The 27,956-nt window shown below is 42.7% G+C and overlaps 1 protein-coding gene and 1 long non-coding RNA gene across 5 annotated transcripts in view; one reads left to right on the plus strand and one right to left on the minus strand.

The window, feature by feature from the left end:
• MCTP2 (multiple C2 and transmembrane domain containing 2) overlaps positions 1–20,552 on the minus strand; it is a 228,289-nt gene extending 207,737 nt beyond the window's left edge. For 2 of the 3 annotated variants that reach the window (XM_084772920.1, XM_084772922.1), the window contains exon 1: positions 20,413–20,552. The gene's annotated coding sequence lies outside the window, so the exon portion shown is untranslated. Of the gene's footprint in view, positions 1–20,329 lie in introns of all 3 variants that reach the window. The other variant, XM_084772921.1, reaches the window with a different exon arrangement.
• An 87-nt stretch (positions 20,553–20,639) lies between these two features.
• The window catches only part of LOC311592472, a 65,266-nt gene continuing 57,949 nt past the window's right edge, over positions 20,640–27,956 (plus strand). Inside the window, exon 1 of one of the 2 annotated variants that reach the window (XR_014777422.1) lies at positions 20,640–20,771. This is a non-coding gene — a long non-coding RNA (uncharacterized lncRNA). The remainder of the gene's footprint in view (positions 20,772–27,956) is intronic. The other variant, XR_014777423.1, reaches the window with a different exon arrangement.

Raw genomic sequence — 27,956 nt, forward strand, 5'->3', positions numbered from 1 at the left:
CCCAAGTCCTGTCAAGAAAAACACGTTACTCACTGAGTACCACTGAGATCTTAACAGCCTCCTATTGTGTCAGCCACCATTGTCCCATCCTCATCATATACACATGTTCAGACTTAAGACCCCAGTAGTTGGGAATTGGAATCACCAAAGGTGGAAGCAAGCAGTGTGCTAGAGAGCAGAAGAAGCCAACAGTCTGCAGGAGACACTGGTGGTACCCACCACTGCTTACAGCATCACTTCATGTTCTTAGCCCAAGAAGACTTGCTCATCCAGCCCTTTACACTTACTGGTTATAGTATACAAACACTACACTAGACACTTCAGTCTGTCACCTGTGAAAATGTGAAACCGTCACGTGTTTTACGTTCTTCTATTTTCTTGGTTTTGCAAAAGGGAAGTGGTGCAAAGGTAAGGCAGGTCTTGTTCCTTCCCAGGTGTTAGAATAAAACACACGGTGGTTTGATCTCCTGAGACACTTAGGGTCCAGATGATACAAAAGCAACCACCAAGCGTTAGGAAGTAGATGCCATTAAAGCACGCAGGAGATGGATCTACCTACCCAACCTACAGGCCTAGACCAAGGATATCACACATTGAATGAAGATGAGGTGATTAGATGAAAGGCTGAGCTGTGCACACTTAGCCCTCTGCATCCACAGACCCTGCGCTAACCAACGGTGGGTTGAAAACATTTCAGAGAGGAACTGTGTCTCTACTGAATGCATGCTGATGTTTTTCATGACCCTTTCCCCAGACAATACTGAAACACGTACACAAGCCTGGGAATGCTGCTCTGTGTTGTATATCTGCCTAGCATGCGTGTCTCTATGTTCAATCAACACTGCAGTAAAAAACAAAAACAAGAAAGAAACAAAAACAAAATCCTACTCACAATTGCTAGGAACCTGGAGGTGTTTAAGGCACACAGGAGGATAGGAGGCTGTATGTAACTACCATTAACAGTTTATACAGGGACTTGAACATCTGTGGGGTTAAGGACCTTAATACTAACCGTCCATGATTATAGAGGATTGACTGTCATTTTTTTGATTATGGCTGTGGAGGGGGCAGGGCTGAGGCAAAAGCGAGGGACATGGCAAAACCACCAATTGACAAGGTACAAGGGTAATCAGCAGGAGGAGGGTGAGTTTCATTGAGAAGAGTCACAAGTTTCTAAACCTAAGACAGATTAAATATACCTGGATATTCAGAGTCAAGGTAAGAACAGAGTCTAAATGGAATTGTAGGTGACGGAGGCCCCTGCTACTACTTTAACACAAGATCAGAGGCAGAGTGAAAACAAAACATGACTGGGAGACCCTCCAAAGGAATCTATCTGTTAGTGGCAGAACAGACAAAATTGAACTTATGTAAAAAAAAAAAAAAATTATCAACTCTCCAGGAAGGAGGATGCCTGAAAAGTGGGATGGGGTCAGAGAAGCTAACAGAAGGAGGAGACATTGAGAGAAAGAGAGAGCATCCTTTTCTGATACTGCAGAGAAGCAAGGAGGATGGGCAGCTGCGCCCAGCTTTGGCAATGTAGATATCAGAATGAGGAGAGCTGGGAAGGCAGAGAAACAAGCTTGGCTTGGATAAAAAACAATCTTGAATAAAAATGCAAAATAAATAAAATTCTAATCTCAAATAATAGAGATATAATAAATGGCATCAACTGGATAGATAATTTAGACTTTTTAAAAATTAGCCATATATAGAATGACATAAAATCAAATTAACCCCAAGATAATACATACTTAAGATTGTATTTCTGTGCCAAGGACCACAAAGAAAAGAAATATAAAGCACAAAATGTTCATTCATTATTTTAGTTTACAGGGTGTGTCTTTGCTGTTTTGGTTTTTACATCATAGGACCTATGCCTCTAGATCTTATAACTACTTTTTTTTTAAACTTCCATGTTATAGTTCTCATGTATTATTTTAATTGCCGGTAATCCTGCCTATGGCTGAAGAGAATCTATGTCACATTTGTAATTTTAGATGCCAGGTTTAAAAACTTCAGATTTAAAAAGGACTGAGGCTATGTGTGGAGGCTTTTTTTTTTCCTACTTCACATCCCCATCCTAGCCTCCTTCCTCTCTCTTTTCCTCTTAGTCCCACCCTCCCTCCCCCCTCTCCCATTGCTTGGAAAAGGTGACCTCCCCCCTTTACCCACCCACCCCAGCTCACCAAGTTGCATCAGGACTGAGTTCATCCTCTTCCCCTGTGGCCTGGCAAAGCAGTCCCATCAGGGGGAAGTGGGTGAAATGCATGAGTCCATGTCAGAGACTCCCCCAGCCCCCACGCCCCTTACTAGAGGACTCACATGAATCTTGAGTTGCCCACTGGCTACATCTATGGAGAGGACCTAGGTCCAGTCCAGGTATGGTCCTCGGTTGATGCTTCAGACTCCCCAGGACCCTCTGGGCCCTCGTAAGTTGGGTGGAGGCTTTTTAAAAGCACTTTCATTACTGTAAATGTAAATGAATGGAAATATTGTGACTTATTTTTCTCCTCCCTGTGGTACATGGTACAATAATTAACAGTCAGTAGTAGCCTAGTTAACACTTATTAAACAGAATTGAAGGTCAAAGGGTTAATTATACATGGAATCATGGCTAGAATCCAGATCTTTTGATTTTCCAGGTAATTTTCTTTCACTGAAACTTCCGAATCAAGGAATGAATGCACATTAAACTTTTACAAAGAGTTGTACTCAACATGAATAATAGCGAAAGCTGAATGAAAATCCCAATGAACCTCACACTCACTAAGTAAATCCCACATCCAACCAGAAAATACCTAGGGTGGGCAGGGACCTGGCAAACAATAAGCTTTGTCAACAGTGTTGGGAGTGTAATGTGGATATCAGCTTTTAGAAAATTATATAGGCAGTTCCCAAAATATTAAATCTTATCACCAAAGAAATTCTACATCAGTATAAATACCCCCAAAGAATTGACAGTAGAGAGTCAAAAAAATGCTTGTACATGTCAGTGTTCCTGCTATTATCCTCAGGGGCAAAGGATAGAAGAAATCCTCAGCCAAAAGCAAACAAAATGCTCATGTCTATGAGAAAGAATATTACGCGGCAGGAAAAAGTTAGTTAATATGGAAACTAGTTATGATTTACAAAATTGGTCAACTTTGAAGGTATTGTGCTAAGTGAAATACCCCAGTCACAGAACTGACTCCATAATTTTGGGAGGGAAGTGCATTTTGTTTTAGTAATTTTTTGTCTGACTGGTATTTTGTTGGTTTTTTTTTTTTTTAATTTTTTGTTTTGTTTTGTTTTGGAGGCAGAGAATGAATGTGAAGTTGTGTAGGTCTGGAAAATGAGAGGATCTGAGGGGAGCTGAGCAAGGGTAGGGCATATAACCAAAATATATCAAATGAAAACAAATTCGATAAAGAGGAAAACATAGGCAAGTCCCCCCATCCCTACCCACCAACACAAACATGGGTTGAGTTTTTTTGGATGAGATACCTAGAGTAGTCAGATATTAGAAACAGAGAACAAAACAGGGGTTCTGGAGCAGGGAAGAAGGGGCTGAGGTGCTGTTCGCTCAAGGTACACCAGTTATGCTAGGTGAGGCTTCCAGAGACTAATGCTGTGGTTCTTCAGCCATGCGGATGTTCCGCGCTACTGAGCAGCACACGACATAGTGGATCATATGTTATATGAACCTTACCTCCATTTCAAATCTGAAGTTATCAAATTGGTTTTTAAGCTAAACTAGGATGGACGTCTAGATCTAGACAATAGCAGCTTTAAGAGGAAGCAAGACCTCTCCATCCACAGCTTGGTCCCAACCTCCATTGAGTCTGGCTCTCTCCGTCTCGTTGTTCACAAAGGCCGTCCTGTAGGGATGGGGCTGGCTACCACCCCCTCACTCTGGCTTTTCAAAAGTTCTCTTGTCATTCAAACGTTAATCAAGAACAACTGTTTCTTGTGTGCGGAAGTGTGTGTCTGTGTATGTCTGCCAGTCTCTGTGGCCCCAGCACTGGAGCTATGGACATACGCTGCAGCACCTGGCGTTAGGTTCTGGGGAGCCAATCTCAGGTCCCCTTGCTTGCACAGCGGGTACTTTACCTACTGAGCATCTTCCAGGCCCCAGGACCATTTCTTAATGCAGTTCACAGCCATCCCTCTTACAAGTCAATGCAACGTGTCTCATGTCGGTGTTTGCTCAAACTAAACAAGGACATTTTTGCTGTTCTCCACACTACCAATCCACACGAATTCACATTTTACAGCACAGTGCAGACAGTTTTGATGGGTCATTTTTATTACAGACTTGCTGGCTTCCACTTGCATTTGCTAACTCAGTTCAGCTATGCTGAATTTCCTTAAGAAGCATAAAATTCCAATGCATTATTTAAGGCCACTTTGCTTTTAATTTTCTCAGTAATTTCACCTTTCAGAGAACACAGTATCTCATGTATCTAAGAAAAAGACCTTCCCTGGGCCAAAATAAGGGTAAACGGACAACCCAGTGTCCCAATGGTAGAGGAAAAAATATTTAGCTAAATGTTCCCCAAGTAATTCCTGTGTTGTTTCTTTGGAGGCATCTCTTTTAACCTTAATTATTTTAGATTTATACTAAATTATAAGAAAAATCCATATGAAAGTGCCCAGTTCATAACCTTCTGTTCCAAATCCCAATACATGCTCACCCCACTGTGTGAAATTTTAAAGGATTCCGTGATAAGAGGTGAAGACTAAGATGCTTTTCTGGATTTGTCCAAGATGACAAGTGAGATAATGGAAAGTAAATAAACGTCAGGCCTGGGCGATCCGGCCTGGGATGAATAGTAAGTGGCATGGCTTTGAAGACAGGCGCGTGAACAGATGCAGGAAAGACTTCCTGGTCCGCTTATCAAACCAGCCACTAAAAATTATCCTCAGATGCTACAGAGCCACTTGAAAAATCACTAATGACATTTGTAAATGGAAAACACACAAAGCCACAACGAAACAATATTTGCAATTCTGTGAGATGGAGTGTCTATCAAGGTTCAACTACAAAAAAAACATGGAACACCTGCTAATGGCTGACTCCACTCCAAGACAGAATATTTGATTTTTTTCCCACTTTTATTTTTGTTCTTTTTAGGATAGGCTGTGTGTGTGTGTGTGTGTATGTGTGTATGTGTGTGTGTGTGTGTGTGTGTGTGTGTGTGTGTGTTAAACGTATCTTAAAACAACAAAACACCAATGTGCAGTGATGTTTGTGTACATGGGGAGGTGTACTCTTTGCCATCATGATGCCTAGAGTTCTGATGGGCAACTGAGAGGAGCTCAAAGCAGCTACATAAAGAACCATGTTCTAAAGTGTCGTCGGGATTAGTAGGAAACATGACTTCAAGGACATGGACCTGCCCAGGGACTTGTCGTCTTTCTCAAAATTAATGTCAAGACATAGACTTTACACAAAAAAAATCAAGAACATCTGGGTTTTTCACAACATCAACAATGTAAGAGACATTGGTGACTAAGACACAGCATATTGAATGATTTCTTTCCCCCAGCCAAGGGAGAAATTTTCATGTATATTATTGAGATTTTAATAGTATAAAGAATACTTGGCCGGGCAGTGGTGGCACATGCCTTTAATCCCAGCACTTGGGAGTCAGAGGCGGGTGAGTCACTGTCAGTTCGAGCCCAGCCTGGTCTACAAAGTGAGTCCAGGACAGCCAAGGCTACACAGAAAAACTCTGTCTCAAAAAACAAAACAAACAAACAAAAAAAAAAAAAAAGTAAGATGCTTGTAAAAAGATTGCTCCTAACACCACACAGGTATGTGGCAGGAAAGTGAATATAAGCTGTTTAATCTGTTTCATCATTACTTTGTTATAATGCTTACTTATTAGCAATAAAATGTTAACATATTTTGTCTCTGTCCAGAGAAACTACTCTAGAAAACAGCAAGAGTAAAATAAATATCTACTTGTACAATTCAAAGGCTCACATAGGACTGAAGTTGAATCTCAGTACTTAAGTAAATTTCTGCTTCCTTGCAAAGCTGTAAATCTATATATTTCTTCCCATGGAAAAATATATAGTATTCTGTTCTTTATACCAAGTTAATCAAAAACAAAAAAATATATATACAGAGAACTTCTCAAAACACTGAAACACAGTTTACAGCAATAGGTGAGTCTCCTTCACTGACAGGTCATGAAGGATCCTTAATTCGGACATTTTCCCTGCTACTAAGCTTCACTCCTGGCCTAGGTTCCTTTACCAAAAACACACGCTATGACTCAAACTTCATTAATAATAGAAGTAGCTAGAAAGGACTTCATAATTGACACGTTCAAAATGAAAGTAGAGGTAGCTAATTTCCAGTAGTTGTCTCGACAGGAGTGAGTAGAGCCATGACAGCCAGAGGCTGACAAGACAAAGCAGTTTTTGTACACAGCTTAGAGCACCAAACAGGGGAACACAAGTTTGAGGCAGGAAGGGAAATGAACAAAATCTCAGCCTTAGTTCATGGCTTACTTATCCAACCATTGTCACTGAAGAGTAAACACAGGTGACAGCCCAGGAGGTACAAAGTTCAGTTGACATTGGCTATAGCTGGGGGGAAAAATCTCCACTGACCCATGGAGAAGAACTTGCCCAGTAGAGAGCCATGTTCAGAAGTTCCAATTCTACTCAATCCTACCAAGTCCTGCCCAGTCCTACCCAGTCCTGCCCAGTCCTACCAAGTCCTGCCCAGTCCTACCCAGTCCTGCCCAGTCCTACTCAGCCCTACCCAGCCCTACCCAGCCCTACCTAGTCTACACAAAGAAGAATGCTGTAGCACCAGAATAAAAAAGAAGTGTGCAAACCTTTGAAGCAATGGTCTGGGGATTCTGCGTCATTGGTCCCATGCTTTTATGTAACAGGCCCAAACCACAGATCAAAGCCTGACTCTGTGAGGTCTTAGAAAGAGCTTCCTACCCCTGGACTGCTCCCCCCATAGGCCTTGCACCAAGGCCCGCCTTCTAGTATGAAGCAGTACCTCTTCTTAGTTATTTTTTTTCCTGAGATGCCTTCTGACATCTACCTTGGACCCAGTGATCCAAAACTGCCACATACCCTGCTTACTAAATTCCCAATCTACTCACAATTCCAGTGACATAGGAACTTGAGAGGGAGATGAGTGTGTTGTGTTGGTTCACATAAATGCTTAGCACAGCACAGTTATGTTCTAATCAGACAGATGGATAGCTGGGCAGCAGGGAAGAAGGACAGAGGGGTGAGTGTATCCAGACCACAATTAAATCTATTTGTATCATGACTGAATATTTACCATAACCCAAGCCTGCCTAGAGACCAGCACATCCCATCAATCTAACAGGTGTCATACCCATTAAGCCTTTTAAACCTATCGGCTGTAGGAAAGGGTATTGCTCTGTGATAAGGAATATGGGTGGCTTAGTGCACATATGTGAGAACATTGATCAAGGATGGCCATTGTCCCTCTCATAAGCCCCATTAGATGCCCAGGAGGAAGTGCAGTAGAGTAGCCATGTAAGTAAGGGTGGAGGTGTTGTGCCCACTGCATATCCCATCTGCATTTTCCAAATCATTTAATAATGAACAGTCCACTCCCCTACTGCCATTACAAAATTGCAGCCAACAGGTGGCCCATGAAGTCCTTGGCTTTCATAATATGTTGAGACACACATACCAAACTTCAGAGACTTTTAGCCGAAAGCTGAAGGTTACTAGAGATGAACATGGTGCCAAAATCTGAAAATAATACACCAGAAAATTGCTCACAAATGGATTCAAATAATTATGTATGCATGCACACTCACATACACACATACATACACAGACATACACTCACATGCACACCCACTTGTACATACACACCAAAGTTTCTAAAATATAAATTACCAAATATGTCCTATGCTTATATGAATCATGGTTCGTTTGACAAATCTATTTCTAAATTTGTCAGTGATTAACTCAAGTGACATTTGTCAAGATCATGTCACTTTGGTTTCACAACAACCAGAGTGGCTACTCAGAAGCAAACCCTGTAGTCAGACCTCTAGGACAGTATATTTATGTGGCTTCCTATTAGAGCAGCATCTCAGACAGTAAGTTGTAGAAAGAAAGCTGTTCTCCATATTAAAAGCATCCATCTTTCTGAAAGGCTACGTTGCTTTCTCCCACCACTCTGATTCCATTGGTGTGGCTGTCCGCTCAATGAAGAGGACACTCTCATGTAACAGCTTAAATGGATAAATCCCAAATGTGCATTTTGCAAGGTGCCTCAGAGGATCCACATGGAAAATGCCTGGAGTGATCAGCAGCATCCCAAGAAACCTTCCCACTGAGATATAATGCTGTAAATGAGTTTTAAATATGAAGCAATTATGAGCGTCTATTGAGGTAAGCCAACAGGACAGATGATGGTTCATTAATGCTAAAATAAGCCTCCTCACTGAGAGGATGGGAAACTAGTGATTGCAGATACCCCTCACGGTGAGCAAATGATGTCTCGAGCATCAGGAACAAGCTCCCTAGGGATACTGTCATATAATGCTCATAATCCTGTTAGCAGCCTCCATTTCACTGCTTAGCTCACTGAAGTACCAAAAGCTTTGAGCAGTGTGCTGAGTGGCACACAGACAAGAGGCAGGCCTAGCCATGCAGCTTTCCATTCTTGGTCATGATGCTGCCTTGTCCCCAGGTATCCATCACCTGATGTCCTGGATTCTGGGAAGTTTCACTGTTTTGCATCATCCTTGCTTAACACAAGCGTTGTAGAAAAGCATCCCTGCAGCATCATCCAAGGAGGCCGTGAAAGGACCCTCCCAGCATCCTTGACAAGCCTCTCACAATCATTTCCATCTTCCCATCCTACCCAATAGGACACGTTTCCTCTCCTCTCTGGGCTAAGCAGTTTACTTGCCTTTAAAGTTCACTCTGCCCCAAGGAGAGTCCCATGGATAAACCTCTCACGAAGAGGAATCCTGATACTCTAGGGAGACATGGCCTCACCTCTCTCCCTTCTATCCCTGTACTACAGATTTCCCCCCTGAGACCTGATGCATAGCAAGAAAGGCCTGATGCATACCACTGAGTGGTCCTCAGCCCATTTTTTAACTTTTGATTTCGAGACATGGTCTTAGTAAGTTGTCCAGACATGTTTTAGAAGTTCAATCCTTCTGCCTCAGCCTCCCACTCCCATGTACCTGGGACCACAGGTCCAAATCCTCAGTTCCATCTGAGACAAACTTTTAGAAACTAACAGCTATTTCTGTTTTCACTTTTGACCCCACGGAAACATGAAATTATGGCAAATCAATGTTTTCCTAGCGATTAAAAAAGTAGGTGTATGAGTCAGACTGACTCAGTTTACTCTTCCAGGAAACTGACAAGTTTTGCTTAGGAATGTTCCAGCTTTTCTCAAAGTATACTGCACTTAGCAAGGGGACACCAGCACGTTGTAATAGGATGCTCATGTCTGCCATCAGCGTTCTGATCTCAGATTTAGTTTAAAATATAAAAAGAAAAAAATATATACCTTAAGAGTAAGGTAACCATCTAAAAGGTTTGGGTTGGTTCTTAAGAACCAGACAGCCAGCAATTCATCTTTAAAAATGGGTGCCTCTAGTTGAGTCCATGGGTAGAACTTAACTTTTCATTTTTGTCTCCTAAAAGAAACCTTGGTTTGATGCTGCTGTTGTTGTAGTGTTTTTCTTTTTTTAATTTTATTTCATTAATTTATTCATATTACATCTCAATTGTTAGCCCATCCCTTGTATCCTCCTATTCCTCCCTCCCTTCCGCTTCCCCCTACTCCCCTATGTCTGTGACTGAGGGGGACCTCCTCTCCCTATATATGCTCTTAGGGTATCAAGTCTCTTTTTGGTAACCTGCTATCCTTCCTCTGAGTGCCACCAGGCCTCCCTATCCAGGGAACATGGTCAGAAATGGGGCACCAGAGTTTGTGTAAAAGTCAGATCTCACTCTCCACTCAATGGTAGTTTTTAATGTCATTCCCTACCCCTACATCCTTTCGTGCACAGGTTCGAAAGCGATGCAGAATAAAATCCTGGTACACAGATGTCTGGTCTTAGATGAGAAGCTTCAGGGTCACTGGGTGCTTGCTCCCTGAGACATCTGCATGCTGCTGAAGGCAGAGAAGCCAGCCTCCCTCTCTTCCACGTGTTAGAGGAACAGGCAACAACCATCATACACTAGGCACTTTCTCCCTCTGCTGTTACTAATATTCACACCACCATGTAAGTGTTTTCACTGCTAATGTATGAGAGAAATTATTGAGACAATCAAGTCGACAGCTAATACCTGCCATAGTTGACACTTGAACTCTGATTTACCCTGAGTCCAAAAGCAGGACTCTCCTCATCACATGGTGGTGGTAAATTTAGGGGGGGGGGGCAAGAATAGACAGTATTATCTATAACTTGTTTCCTGGGGTAGAAGTTTCTAACTGGTCTACCCTATGCCTACCTCAGAAGGCACCATCTGGAAGACACGTTGAACTAAGACAAAAATCTAGAGACATTTTTCTACTTAAACAGACATAGCTGGACAAGTTTTTGTGACTTCAGAGAATCTGTTAAAATCTGATAGTAAATGTCAGACATCTCAAGGCTTTAAAATGTTAATCAAATTCAGAGGGCTTTTTTTTTTACTATCTTCATGTTCAAACACAAGTGTACTTTTTAAAAAATATTTTAATTATGTACATGTATGTGCAGTTGTGTGCAGGTATGTGCATGTGGACGCAGGGACCTTAGGTGAGCAGATACCTTAGATCTCTTGGGTCTGGCATTGCAGGTGGTTTGCTAGCAGCTTGAAGTGGGTGCTTGAAGCCATACTGAAAAATAAATGCCAGTCCCCTGAAAGAGCAGTATGTGCTCTTAAGCACTGAGCATTCTCTCCAGGCCCCGGAAGTATTTTTTTTTAAATGACACATTAATGACAGCAAAAATGGCCCATTATCTCCCTACCCATTTAACACAGAACACATTTATTTAAAAGGCATGCCTTGGGAAATAGTTATTGTGCATGGAATCACGCAATGAACTGTGACTCAGCCCAGACTAGTCCTTCCCCATTAAGGGACAACTGCACATTCTCTAGCGCCCATTTCCAGGAAAGGGAGTTTATATATTCATGCTCCACCCAATAGCATAAAGACACATGTGTGGAGGAGGATGTGGCTGTGTGTACCATTTCAAACCATGCTTTGCCACGCATTGAGAAATCACAGTCCTACCAAATGCTGTATAAACACCAGATCAGCCCGTGCTCCCCCACAGCCACAGGCAGGAAGGAGTGACTGCGGGGAAGGCTGCCTTCTCACATGCCACATTCAGGCTGTCCACAAACAGCCATCCAGAATCACTATTTGGTGTTGGGATTCAGATTGAGGACAAAGTGAGTCTCTGGCCTCCAGGTTCTCCCAGTGTCTCTCAGTCTCTATCTGTTACAGGGCACGCCTAGCACACCCCACCCTCCGCCCTGAATGGCCCCTCCCCCAGAGGCTCTTCACTATGTGATCCAGACATTTTGTTTCCCCTCACCCCCTCTCTTCCTCCACACCTTCTTTTCCCCCTTCCCTCCCCCCCTCCATTTCCTTTCCTCTCTCTGCATGCACATGCACTTTTTCTCTCTATCTGCCCCCTTTCTGTCTCCCTCGCATGCTGACTTCATTGACCCCTTCTTGTCAGGTCAGTGAACTCACCAAGAGCTGCCACTAATAAACCTGCATTTATATCTCTAACTTGGCTTGAATTGGTTCACATTTCATTGGTGGAAGAATACTTATCACTTGGTAAAACTTATGTTTTTTAAAAAGTTAACAAAAATATCAGTGTGTGTGTATGCCTGCGTATGCATGCAGTCCCATATGTCTGTGTCTGTGAAGGTCAAAGGTCAGTGTTGGCTGTCTTTATCTCTCCTTTATTTTATTTTATTTTATTTTATTTTTTGCGACAGGGTCTCTCTGAACCTGAAGCTCATCATATGGACTATGGTCAGCTGGCAGGACCTGCCTGTCTCTACTTCCCCAGCACTGGATTTGTAAACACGGGCCATCACACCTGGATTTAACCTGGGTTCTAGAAACCCATTTGTCTTCATCTGCTTGCTCAGTGAGCACTTTACCTTCTGAGTCAGCTCAGCAGCCCCTCATAACACACCATAAAGTGACTTGGCTTCTTATTGGAATGACTACAAACCACAAGCTGTGTCCTTCTCAAAGGCGCACAGAGCCTGAAGTGGTGGGTTGTGGGAGCTTTTAAATATTATCTTACGTTCCACTAAATTCTATTACCTGTAGCACCCACTGTTGCATCCTAAGAAATTACAGACTAGGCTCAAAAATGGAAGGTTCTCTCCTTACGTCTCGAAAGCCTTTCCCAGCATAAGAATAGCACCCAACCTCTAAGACTGGAACAACAAGAACACCAACCTCAGCTGTGAATGTAGACACTGAAAAGACTCCTTCAGTAAAATGCACCCAAATGCTGATGAATATATAAACAAGCACCTAAAGCCAGTCAATAGCCAGATTTTTTTTTTTTGAGTTCTGAAATGTAAACCTCTGTCCATATTTAAAAGCTTGCACCATCTAACAGAAAACCATAGAGTGAGTTGATCTTAGAAGAGCAATCAAGAATGAAACATGGAGGCTGCTTGCTTCCTTCCTTCCACAAACCCTTTTAAACACCCAAGTGTTTACAGCAGTATTTGGGTCAGATTAAGGAGAGGGAACATTGAAAAATATTCAGCTTTGGGTAGTTATGATCTGGAAAGAAAGTAATCTAAAAGTGTGTGTGTGTGTGTGTGTGTGTGTGTGTGTGTGTGTGTGTGTGTGTGTACATGAGTAGGCATATACGCATTTGTGTGTAAAATCAAAGACACGAACACCCATCTCAGTGACAAAGCCAGAAGGATTACCAAGGGTTCCATCAATGTGGCATTCTGACCATTCTCTCTTGTGCTTTGAAGAGTCTCACAATGGTATTGAACCTGAACCTGAGTGGACCAACCACCCTCTTCAAAATCCAACAAGCAGAGGAAAACCTGACATATTAGTTGGAATGAGTCATGGTGACATGGAAGTTTTAGGGTTAGTCTTTGTGTGTCTTGCACATCAAAAAGAAGGGGAAGGGATAAAACAGAGCTAATTTCAAATACAATAATGGAGAAATTTTGAACAAATATTGGTTAGAACACCAGCCAACTTGGTTTTTTTGTACCTGCAAGTTGTACACATTTCCTCAACGGTCAAATGAGAGTGACTTCTAATGAGTAGGGAGTCCACAGAGTAGAAAGACTAAGATAATGCTGCACCAAGTAGAGCCTTTGAATAGTGAATACAAAGAATGCAAAACATAGCAGCTGACTTTATGCATTCAGTCATCCATAAAAAACAAGTAACTTCTCCTACTGCATGCAAATTTGAAACCTGCCAAGGAAAGGGATGTATTTACAATGGAACCCAGAAACCATGCAATCAAAGAGTAAAAGTGGTGTCCTGGATTTATGATGAGGCTATCATTGACACAAGGCTGGATGTTGGAGAGGAAGTAGATAATGATGCAATCAAACTTGTCAATCAGTTAGTAAGGACCCGAGCCACACCTGCTTGTTCAAACATTTCTGTTATTGTTTTGTACATTAAAAGTTCATGAAGTTTAAATGCGATTCATAATCTGCCTTCCTAACCCTCCCATGTGTTATTAAATATTAACAAAGAAAACTTCCTGGGAACCTCTCTTTTCAATCTACCATGTCTTTGCCAGCTCACCCAAGACTTAAAGGAAGGAAAGAAATGCCAGACGATCCTACCTGTTCAGACAAGTCCCAAGTGCTGAAGGGGACTTCTACCGAAGATTATAACAGGATTTAAAATGCTCAGCTTCGTGGAATGAAATTAGAATGCATACATACCAGAAAGGTGATAAGGAGGGAAGGGGAGGCAGAGCGAGGTCATCATGGGACATGCTTAGGCAAGAGGCAAGAGAGATTTGAGCACTGAATGACAGACATGTACAGACAAAGAGCTACAAATACACTCTATTCAACAGACTGCCGCCAACGGGGAGAGCACTTACATCACCTCTGGTCTACCACTCACTCATGGGACAGAAACAGGGGCTACAAGAGCTGCCCCTGCAGGCCACGTCCAGAACATCATCTAGGGAGTAGAGCTAATGTGTTTATATCCACAGATACATATATTCTCCTCTAAGCAAAGCTATTATAGCAATAATGTTGCTTATTGTGATTCAAGAAATAGGATGTTCATGACTGATATACCAAAAGGTTCTCAGTCTAAAATGTCAGCATATTTGATGATGCTGGAAAACAACCCATCACGCACCAAACCAAACAAGTGTCCCCTAATCATCATTCAGTTCCTGCCATTATTAGTTTGAAAGGCTTCAGGGGCGCATACTGTTGTTCCTTCTTACATGTTATCAATGGTCCTCACCATTGTCTCTTGGCATTGAGAAGTCTCTTTGCAGCATTTCTCAGAACATGGCCTCTGCCGCACCTACACACAGGGCTTGGCTTTTGGGTCTCATCGTCAGTTCTCAGATCTCTCGTGCACATCCCTTTTTCATTTGTTTACTTTTGCTAACAATGCAGAAACTGAGCAGCTGAGGATTGCAGTTCCTCAAAAGCATCCATCCAATGTGCCCTGCGAGCTTCCTCCTTGAGCCCCTGCCTAGCGTAACCACCCCTCCTGCTGCTTCCTGCTATGGTCTGCAGCTCTGCTCAGAGCTTGCCCTTTGCCACTAGCTCCCATGGCACCCGTCTCTTATCCTGAACAACACTTGAAGTTCTCTCAATTTGAAATGTCTAGCTCCCCCATCCTATGCCATAAGCTCCAAGAAGATAGAGATCTCCTTGTTTCAGTCACAATTATCACTCCACTATACAGGATCAAATGAGAACAAATTCCCACTTCAGAAACTTTTTAGCATATTTCAAATAGCCTTCTACTATGAACCTATGATAATCTATGCATTCTGGTTTTAAAAAGTAATCCTAGTATGTGTTAGCACCAGCCAGGCACCAATCCCAGCACTCAGGGAGACAGAGGCAAGTGGATCTCTATGAGTTTGCGGCCAACCTGCTCAACAAAGTGAATCCAGAATAGTCAAGGCTACCCGGAGAAACTCTGTCTCAAATACCCACCACCAACAACAATAATAAAAAGTGTTAGCAACCACAACAAAATTTCACCATTTGTGTCACACACACATACACACACACACACACACACACACACACACACACACACACACACACACACACAAAAGCATGATTTTATGAAATACATGATATATATGTGAGAAAAATTAGGGTTTTACACGTAAAAATTACGTGAAATTTTTATGGCATCAGATTCTGAAACCTAGCCTCTACTGCTTTGGCAAGTTCTGGTTGGCTTTTCCTCAAAGAGAATTTTCTCCCCAGCCACATTTCAGGCTTTGGAATTCATTAGAGGCCAATGGGAGTAGAGAATTCATCACCAGTTTCCAGAGAAAGGGCAGGAACAAATCTCTTCTACCTAACTTCAAAGGAAGTGGACTCTGTTAGCATCTTTCCTAGCCAGAGGGAAGAATGCCCAACTGTCCTCTGCAACCTTCTTCTTGTGCCCACTCTCTAGCATTTAGCTGATTGGTTCACTCAGTTGTCATAGAAACTGCATTATTCAATCAGATGATAATTAGTCAATGATTAAGCTGCTACCTAAAGACCTATTTTTTCCAGATCTCTACATTATACAACTCTCTTCTCGATAGCAAATTTTGTGTGGTCCCACTCCTGTACCTTGGGGTCATACAGTTATTTCAAACACAGGGTCCATAAAATTCATAATTCTCTTCCTCACAACTGGTATAGATACCCTCCTGAGGCCAATATTTTTTGTCCTCATCACCCTCCCATTCACCTGACCACCCTCAAAAATCTACTTTTCTCATAAATCTAGCTACACCTACATATTCCCCCAAGTAAACAGGCTGAAACCTTGAATGGCATGTCATTTCAGTGTCAGAACAAGAGGCATTGAAGAGCCAATACTTGTTTATTGGCCCAAAAAGAGTACATTTGACCTGATCTCCTCTTTACCCCATAGTTGCCCAACAATAAGACAAGCAATGATAGATCACATGCAAAAAGGAATGTGAGAATGGACACCAGATGAGGCTATCAAAATTAGACCTTTCTGCCCATCATAAACTCAATGTTTGTAGCCGGAGGAAAAGTAAAGACAGTAACTTAAAGCTCAAACTCGAGGACAAAACATCTTTCTATACATTGTCACATATACTTATATCTGTAGCTATATATTCTTTCTTATGCAGCTTGATACTATGAGACCATTTTGAGATTAAATGTAAATATTTGTTTTCAGGAAGATTTTAAAAAATCCACAGCTGTGAAAACACAAGGCATGGCTCCTCTGTATGTCTTTCCACACACAATGGTTGTACACAACATCACCTTCATGTCTTCTACAGTCTGAATAGAGGGTTTGATTTTAGAAAAGTCTGAGATGAAAATATTGCCCCATAAACAGGAGGCCCCTAGTTCTATCCCCAGTCCAAACCGAGGTCCAGATTTTAGAATATCTAAAGAAAGCCAACCTCCATAACCACTGCCATCCCAATTAAGCTCACTGAAGATGTACCCTTAGTACCCTTAGTCTATAATATGATGGACAGGAAGGTACTTTCACACCTTACACAATTATGTCCATTCACTCCTGCTGGGGTTTGGGTGTAAAATATTCCCCATGAATTCATGTTTTAGCACCTGGTCTCCAACAGGTGGCGCTGTTTGGGGAGTTAGTATAACGTATTAGGAGATGGCAAAAGCTTCCAATTTTGGAACCTTCTGATTTCAGATCTTCAGACCAGAGATATTTAACCTGTTTTACAATAGTAATACATCTACATTATTACTAACATATGTCTGTCTCTTGATCAAAAAAGGTTTTTCTTTTTGTTTGTTTGCTTTGTTGTTGTTGTTGTTGTTGTTGTTGTTGTTGTTGTTGTGTTTCCCTGCTCTGTTTTCTGAGATTCTTCAGTGGTTCACAATCTTCAGCATGCCTGGGATCATCTGGTAGGTGTCTCAATAAAAGCCTCCATGCTCATATAGAGAGCTGTTGATACCCAGGCTCTGTGGTAGGTCCAGAGAATACGCACAGCTAATGAGCCATCTCAGGGATACCCATGCTGCTGGTCTGAAAGGTTATCGTGAGAACTGACTAAGGCCCACCATTGCATCAATGAAAGCAGCAACTGACAACAGACACTCAAGCCTCCTGCAGCCCTCTGCTCACCTACAAAACCCTTCCTAGACTCAGTAGCTCCGCCAACTCCAGACTCAGTCCAGTCATCTCAAGCCATGCAAAGGCTACCACAGAACCTTCATGAAGGCACCATCTGCACTGCGTTGTGATCACTGATGTGATCACTGATCACTCCTGGAGACAAGAAGAGTCTAGTAATAAGGGCCTTTGCTCACTTTAAGATATAGAAAATACTTAGTAAACGGTAACTAAGCAGACAAGATCCAGGAAAGGCCGTAGAGGTCATATCTAGGTTGTTCACTTAGACATAGATGCTAAGAGTCTCTAACAATCTAGGAGTCTCTGCCACCCCATCCAGCCTACCTCTTTATTCAAGGATCTAGGAGTGATCCCTGGCCTCCAGACACCAAGTTGCCCTTCACTCTCCTATGAATACAGAAGCCTCAGCCTAAGGGCACTATTGGGCATCTCTGGTCCAAGCAGCTGGTAGATGCTAAGTAGTTTCAGGAGAGAGGAAGCCAGACTGCAAACCGGAAGCATTGCTCCGTAAACATTTCTGATAAATTGCGCAATAAGATTGCAACCAAAACAAAAGAGAAATACTCAAGTTCTTATCTATTTCACCCTCATGTAAATAAATAGCCATCTTCATGAGCCATTTTCTATTGATTTCCTCCAAGGGGTGCCCAAGCTCTTTACTTTTCAGGGTATGTAAAACCCCCAGACACCATAGTCTCACTGTCCAGACACATTTTGGCCCTTTGCGTTTTCTGGAAATTTCTCAAACTCATCATCTGTCCAGCTCTATCCCCATTGGACAACCTTAATCGAATCAAGCATAGGTTTATACACACCTCCTGCGGATGATTTTAAGGGGTCATAAAAAGGAGTTCAGGGTGTCCTGTCAATTGCATCGCAAATAGAGAAACTAAACCCACGTGATCCAGGCAGACTCTGCAACCTGATCTTTCCACACAGGCCAAAGCCCTTTCTCATCAGGTAACTGGCAACACCTCAAGAATAATTAACTAAAGCGAGAACTCCTTTGATTTTTGTGTTTACTTAGCAGCAATTGCAGAAAAGGTTTTAAGACATCGACTGGACTCTGAGTTCTAGTTTAACTCATTTTACGGAGGATGATAACCTTAATTAGGGCCTCCGTGTTCTAACTTGTGCACACTTTGAGATGTGGTCGGCAGAAGTGTCGTGGATTGATTCTGCACAGAAGTGACGTGAGGATCCTAAGGATTCTTTGCCAGTCTGCACACTGCGCTGTGTTTCCTGAGACAGGCTGAAGGAAAGATGAAACCAGTCTTTTCATGTTATATATCTATAAATATGAGACAGAGTTACATACAAACTCAAGGTCCTTTCTAGGTTACAATGATGTTCTTTATTCACTTCCTGGCTAAGGAAGGAAAGTAAACTAAATCGTTAAAGTATGTTAATATATGACATAGAAGGATTACACATGCATTTTCAGTAGCTGGCCCCATGTGTACATATTAATCCTTTTAAGATAGATAAACTAAAGAAGTCATAATAATTTTCCCTTTAAAAAAAAATGGCTGTAAATCTGCTTGTCCCAGGTAGGTCACAGTTTACCAAGACAATCACAACAAAACTGCTCACTTTATTCAGTTCAGCCTACTTTAACCCCAGGCGGCAGATTTTTGTGAACATAACTGAATTCTGATTTCCAGCTAATCTTTCAGATCTACTTTGTCTGATCTTACTACAGCATGGATTATCAAAACAGCACACACGTGTAGACACGTTCCATTTCTAGGTAAACCTCCTTGTCCAAATTACTGGGTTTTTTTTTCCTTTGCCTAAATTTCTCTTCTGTATGGGGGGGGGGGGGTAATATCTACTATGTGAATGTTATGCCATAAGATAAAGTGCCTGCTTACATAGTTGGGCCCTATTTATACATGAAGAGCCCTTTAAATAATTCCTCCTCATTGATTCTTCACTTTATTTAATGACTTCTTCATCATTCTTTTCACTATGAATAATGACATACTCCTCTAAGACTTGTATTTTCCCTATATGGTCCTTTTTACCTGAAGTGACAGTGCTTATGCTTATCATAAATGTCGACGTGGGCTTTTCTAAACACCACCTGTAAGCTGTAGGTATTCTAAGCCGCTCCCTTCCTTTGTCCTAACACCTGTGCTACCAAACGCTAGATCAGCCTGGTCTCTTAGAAGGCTTGCCTTTAGCAGCTGTACAGTATTTGCTTAATTGAATTGCTGCTGACCCAATCAAGGCCTGAGTGCAAATGGTATCATCATCCAGAGACCCCCCCCCAAGAAATGGCGACTGCATTTCATACCAGTATTCTAATGCCGCCCCACCCTAACCCCACCCCCCAGGTTCACTGAGAAGCTTTTTAGCCCCTTAAGTGACCCTGAGGTTGTAGCTGCCAGGGCACGCAGGATGGAGCATCCAGGTGCAGCCGGGATCCTCATACTGCAAAGGAGCTTTATCCATTAACAGACAAAACTCACCCTGTGAAATTCGAGCTCAATTTAACAACTAGACAGCGTTAGGGAACTAGCTGCAGAAATATTGTTTTTGCAAATTCAGCTTTTGCTTTATTTTGTAATATGGCTGAGAGCCCGTAACCTGTGCTTATTCCAAGGCTTTCTGCAGTCCTGTGAGCAAACGCCAGCGCGAAGACCGAACCGCGAGCCTCTTTTTCTTGAGGAGCTCAAGAGTGCATCAAAGCCCATCCAAGCAAAGGACTGACCTCCGTGGAGTTCAGATTCTGGCAGAAATGGGGTGAAAACTCCACTGGGCCCCGGGGAGACTGGGTGTATGGCCTTTAACAAGTTAAGAAACGCTGGGGCAGACTGCCCTTCCAAGTTCGCCAATACTGCATGCCTGCCTCTGAGCCACAAGAAACTCCTCTGAACCTGGAGCCAGCAATCATTGGTTAAGAACGCCACTAAACCCCATCCTGGACCCCTAAAGTTGGTAACTCCCCACCAGCGCTTAGAAAGGACCTACTTCCAAGCCTCAGTATCCGGCTGTCCCAGGACCCTGCTACGCAGCCCTTGATCGCTGCCAGATGAACCAGCCGCCACCCTCACCTGTCTGAGGCTGAGTCCCCCAGGCCAGCAGAGAGCGGCGGGCGCGCGCCCCTCACTTGCGTGGGATCCACCGTTGCTGTAGCTTGTGGCTGTGGTCGCCGCTTCGGAGAACACCGGAGGAGCCCAGATGAGGAGACAGGAGCGTCCCGAGGGCGGAGGGACTTCCTCGGCCACCCCCTTGTGAGCCCCGCCTTAAAGGGGAGGAGGCAGTCGCGTCACCTCGGAGCGCCTCCCAGCAGCTGCCGGTGACTCTACCAGGTGTGACAGGAAAGAGCTTGGGCAGTTCCCTGGACTGGCTGGACTTGCTGAGGACAACTACTCCGAAATCGTTCGTTTGGGTTGGCTCATGGGGGAGAAAGGTGTGTCCCAAAAGTCAAAAGGAAGGAAAAAAATGAGTGTGGTGTATTGTGCAAACTTAACAGTTACTAAACACTTTTTCTTAACTGATACTCAGAGGATGTCAAGATGCCCCTAGTCTGTCCCTAAAAGACCACCAAGTAGAGAACAATTTTTCTTCTCACTTGGCCAAAGCCAGGAAGAGATACCCAAGCATCAAGCATAAGACACCCGTGCCATGTGGGTGCGAGGGTGGGTGGAAGTCGGTTACCCAGATCAGCTGGGCCTTGCCCCCCTTCTCCAAAGATGAGCGGCCCTGTGGCCAGGGAGTTGTGCAGGGTCCTCAGAGACCTCCCTACAAAGCCTCCCTTGAGATTCTGACACTCAGGGGCTCAGTCAACTTGGCCTTTTGTTTCTTTCCCTTGTGTTCCTCTTGCTTGCTCCCTTCTGCCTGTTGTTTTGCTGCCCCCTCTACCTCCTCCCTTTCCATTCTGTGCTCTGCAGACCTGTAGGTGGCTGCAGAAGGCTCTGTCTAGGAAGACCACGGGCTCGCCTTTCCTGGAAGCAGCGGTTTTGAAATTAGATACAAGAGTTACAGAAAGAGAAAAGAGGTGTGAGACAGACCTCGCGTTCTGGAGGATGTGGTGGAGATAGGGGGTCTCTAACTTGAGAGGAGTGTAATTGATTATTAAAGAGCTGGCCTCTGAACTCAGCCCTTAAGTCAATTCCTGGCCGAACAACTAATTATGACTAGGCAGATCATCCAACCATTAGGATTCGGACCTTCCCTCTAATAAATCTCAATTTGAATAAATTTCATAGAGTCGAAGGTCTTTTGTTTTTGGTTGGTTGGTTGGTTGGTTTTGTGTTTTTTTGAGACAGGATTTCTCTGTATGGCTCTGGCTGTCCTGGACTCGCTTTGTAAACCAGGCTGGCCTGGAACTCACAGAGATCCACCTGTCTCTACCTCCCCCAGTGCTGGGGTTACTGCTGTGCACCACTGTGCCTGGCTGAGTCTGAGAATTTCCAAAGCTAGTACCCAGCCCCTGGTCCACGGGAGCCATTCAGTCAGGGCAAGCTAAAGACCGTGTATCCTAGGTGGGAAGTTAGGAGGGGTGAGAAGGGGGAACATATTGAAGTGTAGGAAGAAATCATGAAAGCCACTGACTTGTCATCAAAAGCCTCCTCAACTCAAGAGCTACCACTGAGGAAGTCAACTTTGCCCTAGTTTGGATGCTTGCAGTGGGATACTTGCTCATATTTCATGTTTACAAACCTTTGAGACAGGTCATAGTATTTCTGATTTAAAATGAGGACACAGGCCCAGACTCGTGCAATAACTGCCTGAAGGCCTGGACCAAGTTCCTAGCGGAACCCAACAAGCTGAAAGGCCCAAGGCAAAACTGGGCTTATCTACTATGCGGAAGGGGCTGCGTCCTCTAGGTAATCAGAAAGAATCCAGCCTAAAAGGAAGAAGAAGAGAAAAGCAGCTGCCCGTCCTTTAAAGCTGACTGACAAAACACATGAATTAAAACAGTAAGCAAAACCACAGAAGAAACTTTTGTCTCTGTCTCCTGCCCCAAGCAAAGTTCCTGTTCTGTGGTTGCCACAGCCCAACCGCAACATTGAAAATGCATTTTTGCAATCATGAAAAGCTGTCGAAAGTGAAACAGTTCAGACAGATGTCTAAAGTGTTATCTTTCCACCCCTCCCAACACAAAATGTGCATCCGTCCAGCTTTCTAGCTCCCTGGGGGGAGTGGCCCATGTGATGTGTGTTTTGTCTTTTTATCTGTCCAAAGGCATTACCTGCCTCCTCCTGGTAGTGTTTCACCCTGAGAATAATTCAGTGGGGTTTTTGGTTTTTTTGTTTGTTTGTTTGTTTGTTTTCTTACTATTTGAGCTTTGCTGCTTTGCCACTCACAGCTACATTTAAAAGTGTAGGGATCTAATCAATGTTTAATATGCTGTTGCTATATTGAAATTCTTAACTTAAACAGGTTGTGAACTAAGCCTTACTTTATGGGTACTGGTTAATGGTGTAATAGTTTTTACTTTTAAAAAATTAAAACCTCATAAGTTTATAATAGGCAGCCTGTTCTCTCCAGCAGAAATAAAGTATGTGGTCACTCAAGAAACAGCCCCTAGCCGGGCATGGTGGCATACACCTTTAATCCCAGCCCTGGGGAGGCAGAGGCAGGAGGATCGCTGTGAGTTTGAGGCCAGCCTGTTCTAGCATGTCTAGGACTGCCAAGGCTACACAGAGAAACCCTGTCTCAAAAAACAAACAAACAAAAAAGAGGGCTGGAGAGATGGCTCAGTGGTTAAGGGCACTGACTCCTCTTGCAGAGGGCCAGAATTCAAATCCCGGCACCCACATGGCAGCTCAGAACTGTATGTACCTCCAAGATCTGACACTCTCACATGGACATACTTGCAGGCAAAACACCAATGCACATAAAATAAAAGTAAAAAAAAATTATTTAAAAAAAGAGAGAGAAAGAAAGAAACAGCGCCTGTGGTCAGTGTGATTGCTGAAGTGCAGATCTCTCATTTTACACACACTCCTTTCAGACATTAGGCAATGGATGCCTGGCTGTGAGACAGTCTCAAAATAGCTCTCGGTCTTTTAAACGTTCAGTGCAAATGCATATTCTATGGGGCCTATGTACTCATTTGCATACACAACCAAAGTCCATTTCCACTGTCTGTCACGTGCTCCCTACAGGCAGTACTGCTGGGGAAGAACGGTAGATGTGTGAAGGAAGGTGTTGGGATCTGGGGGTCTGGAAAATAGTGAGGACAGGACCACCAAAGTAAAAGTAAACCAGAAGCAACTTTATTCACTGCGAGGAGTGCTTCTAGCCAGCTAGGGTCACCGGGGCTGAGAGTGCTGCCCTGGGGGCAGGAAGTAGGCTTCTTTTAAAGCACCACAACCAGAAGAAGTCCATGAGATGATGAAGAAAGTCCAGGATGTGGCAGTCACAGGACATCTGTTTAAGCTCAGGGTTAATTGACATGTCATATAACTAGGTGAATCTAGGGCAAAGGGCATTCAGCAAAATGGGCTATATACCTGACAATGGCGGTCATGGTGGCCCTTCATCCTCCCCCATCTTTATGTACCTGATTCAAATTGTTGATGTTATGTCTTCTGTCCTGAGTACAAGGGTTTGTATTATGCCCTAGCCTCAAAACCATAAGTTCAACAGCATTAATGTAGTCTTGAACCAAATGTGAAGTCCTGTCCATCATGCAACTGGCACAAAGCATGACCAGGCCAAGCAGAACTAAGGGGCCTATTTTCTGCTCTGTCAACAGGCAGCCAGCCATTTGTCCTTTATGCCAGAGAGTTTCTTTTGACCTAGCATTTCAGCCTGTTAAGGTGGGACAATGGACAACTTATTCTCTTCTGTAATCACTTCCAGCTAACATTAGGAGATTGTTAGCAGGGTCCAGGAAGGCTGAAACGCTAGTCAAAGGCTAGGCAATGGGGCACTTACAGAAGCATCTGATTACCCAATCTAGTTGAAGAGACAGGGAGCAATTACATCAGCTGGACTGGTTTACATCAGCTTTCAGCAGCTTGCAATCCCCAGGTGCTCCCTGGGTGGAGTCTGTTAGCCAGGTGAAAAATCTGATGAGACAAATATAGACTATGGACAGAAGTTAAAATTGTCTAGTAATTGGGGAAGATGAGGAATCCCACAGACAAGGGGAAAATCCCATTTTCAAAAAAGGGCAGGTGTATTTCTCTGGGGCCCGTTTGAGCTGTGACAGGTGGACCCAGGTCTTATAACTTTTTGATTCCCTAGAGTTTATATTAATTTTAGCTTACAAAAGGAAACATTATTATTACTATTGTATTAAGATCTGTATTTTAGAGAAAAGCAGTTAACAGGTTTCTATAAGATAGCAGGAGTAGATGTATGCCTTTGAGAACCAAAAAAAGCTATAGCTTTGGGTTAAAAAGCATGAACATTCTTTTCTCAGTCCAGAGGGCTAGATATACATATTGGACAGAGATGTTTTTAGCACAGTGAGAAGCACAAGTCTGTATCCAGAAGACATCCAAAGGGAAATGAAAATCTTGAGCTTGTGGTTGAATAAGCAATCAGTATTCCATCAGCTTATCAGGACTCCACTGATCAATTTTAAAATTCTGAACTTTTGAAATCTTATAAAAATATAAAACTAGCATAGAAGGGGAAAGAAATCTGAGACATTTATCATTTTTCATACACCTTAAATCACCTTTCTTATAGCTCTACCACTTGGATTTATGTACCACATCTTTTGGAGACCCTCCAACCTTCATAACTTGCACTTACCAACCTTCAAATACCTTCTTAGAACCTCAAGCACTTTTTTAGGAGTTTTTCTTCATAACTTGTATTTACCGACCTTAAAACACCTTCTTAGACCCTCATAACTTAAACTTTCATACCCTCAGATCTTATATGAACTTTACGATGGTAGTAGAAGCTGAAAAACAATTGAGGAATGCGTATCTATCATGAATCAGATCATGGGAAAAATGTATTCTACTGTCCAAGTGCCAGATGTGCATAATGTAACAAGAGAGGGCATGCACTTTGTTACATGGTGATGAGGAAATGGCAACCTTTTATGGTTAGTGCAAACAGTTTTTGCTATTCTATTTACTCAACTAAGTTCTGCTATTGTATAATTGTCATTTAATCATCTTTTCACAGGAGCAGGTGTGGAAACCAAATCTATTAGGTCACTCTAGACCTAGCTTTAGCACACGACAGCTATATTTGTTCCTGAAGTGTTCATCCTTCTGGGTAAAGGGGGGACCCTCACAGAAACCAGATTAATTACAAAGTACATCACAAAACCTTTCTTGTGAGACCATCAATAGAATTTATAATAATTCTATGTAGTAAATTATTTCAAGTACCTAGGCATGTGTTTAACACAGGATGATTAACTAAAAATGTTCCCAGGTAGTAAGTTGTTCAAAATCCAGTCTTATGGATGATGTGGATGAGAATTTTATGGACAAGATGAGCATCTGGTGACTGTTAACTTAAAGTGATACAATCATGAAAACCATTGCTCTATCTTGAGATTTACTCCTCAGCCTTATCCCGATGGGTAAAGCAGAAACAAGCTTGCTTTTTCAAGCCTTACTCAAGATTGCTCCACTGGTTTCACATCTGGTGACCAAATCCCATCCAGTTATCTAGCTGTTTAAAACCCCACAAGAGAGGAGTTCAGACTATAAAGAACTGTCACTGGTCCTTGTTAAGTTTTACTGGCCTGTGCTAGTGTGTTGCCAAGATGTTAAGGGGCATGTGTCAAGTGAACCTTGATGAATGGGCTGTCACCTTTATATCTAGACTGGTTGCCAGGGTCAATGTTTTCAAACTACTAGACCTATTTGAAAATGACCCAAAGCATAAGCTATCACTGACCACAGGAGCAAAAGTCTTAGGTTGCTCCTATGGGGACCAGCTTGTTTGCATCCTATAGGTTCTATAAGTAAAGCAATTGACTTTATTTTCCTCTCTGGCTGGACCACTAGAACTCTCAGAATGTTCTGCTTCTAGCAAACCCTCAGTTCATTGTTCAGGGGAGATATCTCTGGCAGCATTTATTTTCTGAAGTCTGAGATGGAACAAGCAGACGTCTCTAAGGCTGGACTAGCAGGATGAAAAGCAATCCTCCATGTTAGCCAATCCTCCATCAATAAGCAATGGAGTCAGCAGGCACATTCTCATGACTAATACAAGCTCAGCTGCTACAATCAAGAACACAAGCCGTGGTGCCTACTACAGCCAGCTAATAAAATAAAGGATTGGTTGCAATTACAGTCAAAACAGCACAAGGCATACCCACCTAAAAGCATTCAAGGTCACAGACTTCCAAACCTGGGCTTATGTCCACAAGGCAGGTGACTAGTCTATGTCCCCTAGTCAACATTGCGTCAGGCTCTATTATCAATGCTATGAATGTCAGAAGAAGAAAAGAAGGAGGAAGAGAAGGAGATGGAGGAAAAGGAAAAGGAGAAGGAGAGGGAGAGGGAGAAGGAGAAGGAGACTGAGACGGAGGAAAAGGAGAAGGAGGAGGAGGAAGAGGAGGAGGAGGAGGAGAAGAAGAAGAAAAAGAAGAAGAAGAAGAAGAAGAAGAAGAAGAAGAAGAAGAAGAAGAAGAAGAAGAAGAAGAAGAAGAAACAAAACAAAAACAAAAAATAAAAAGTAAAAAATAAAAAACACACCATGGCTTTTGTTCTCTGGGCCCAAGAGCTTGGCTGGAAGGTGAAATGTATACTCAAATGACCACAGGCAGGCAGGCAGTTCTGGTGTCAAAGCCTGAAGAAGCTAGAAAGTTTATGTCCAGAGTCAGTTTCAAGAATATGTAGAAAATAATGCTGAGAGTGCTAGCAGGAGAGGAACTCCAGGCAGCTCCAGGGGCTGTGCAAAGATCGTGAAGTAACAAAGCCTAGGATGCTCACTGACATGGCTGGCAGATAAAGAGCAATCTGTAGAATGACACCAGAACTGTCTAGGAATGTCTCCATAATGTTTACTTAAGATATCAGAAAATTTAAATATTGATACACAGGGAGAAATAATAAGCAAGCTTATAACTAAAGACACGAACAAATGTTGGACATATGTCACCAGCCTGTCTTAATGACTATATAGGACATGTAATTTGCTTACGTTTTAATTTATCTATCCTCCAACTACTGGCTGGAATGTTGACCTACAAAGAAAGTACAGCTTCACAAAATAGTGATTACAGAGCAGTTGGAAATGGATGGAACCGTATTAAGTGTGCAATAACATTTCTAGGCAAGCTTGGCATACAATTACTTGCTTAGTAATTGTTTAGGTACAGGTGTACAATTGCTAATGTTGCCACATCTTGAGAAAATATGGGCCCAAAATATAAAATGAAATAATAAGAAATTTCATCTTAGACTAAATTAATTAGTAGTGTTTAGATTGGGCTAATTGGGCCTTCCTGATTGGGCCTACCCCAATACCTGAGAAAAGTAGTTAAAGGCAGTAAAGATGTATTCTCATTCATAAAGGCTTCATTGCATCTTGGCAGGGGTGGCCTGATGGAGCTGCTCACATCACAAAAATCTGGAGTCAAGACAGAGGATTTCTTCATTAGCTGATGTTCTCCTTTTTCCCCTTTATTTTATATGGCCTCTCTGCCTATGGGATGAGT

This window comes from Acomys minous (assembly GCF_964271855.1).
Source record: "Acomys minous genome assembly, chromosome: 2".
In the NCBI taxonomy this organism is placed as follows: domain Eukaryota; kingdom Metazoa; phylum Chordata; class Mammalia; order Rodentia; family Muridae; genus Acomys; species Acomys minous.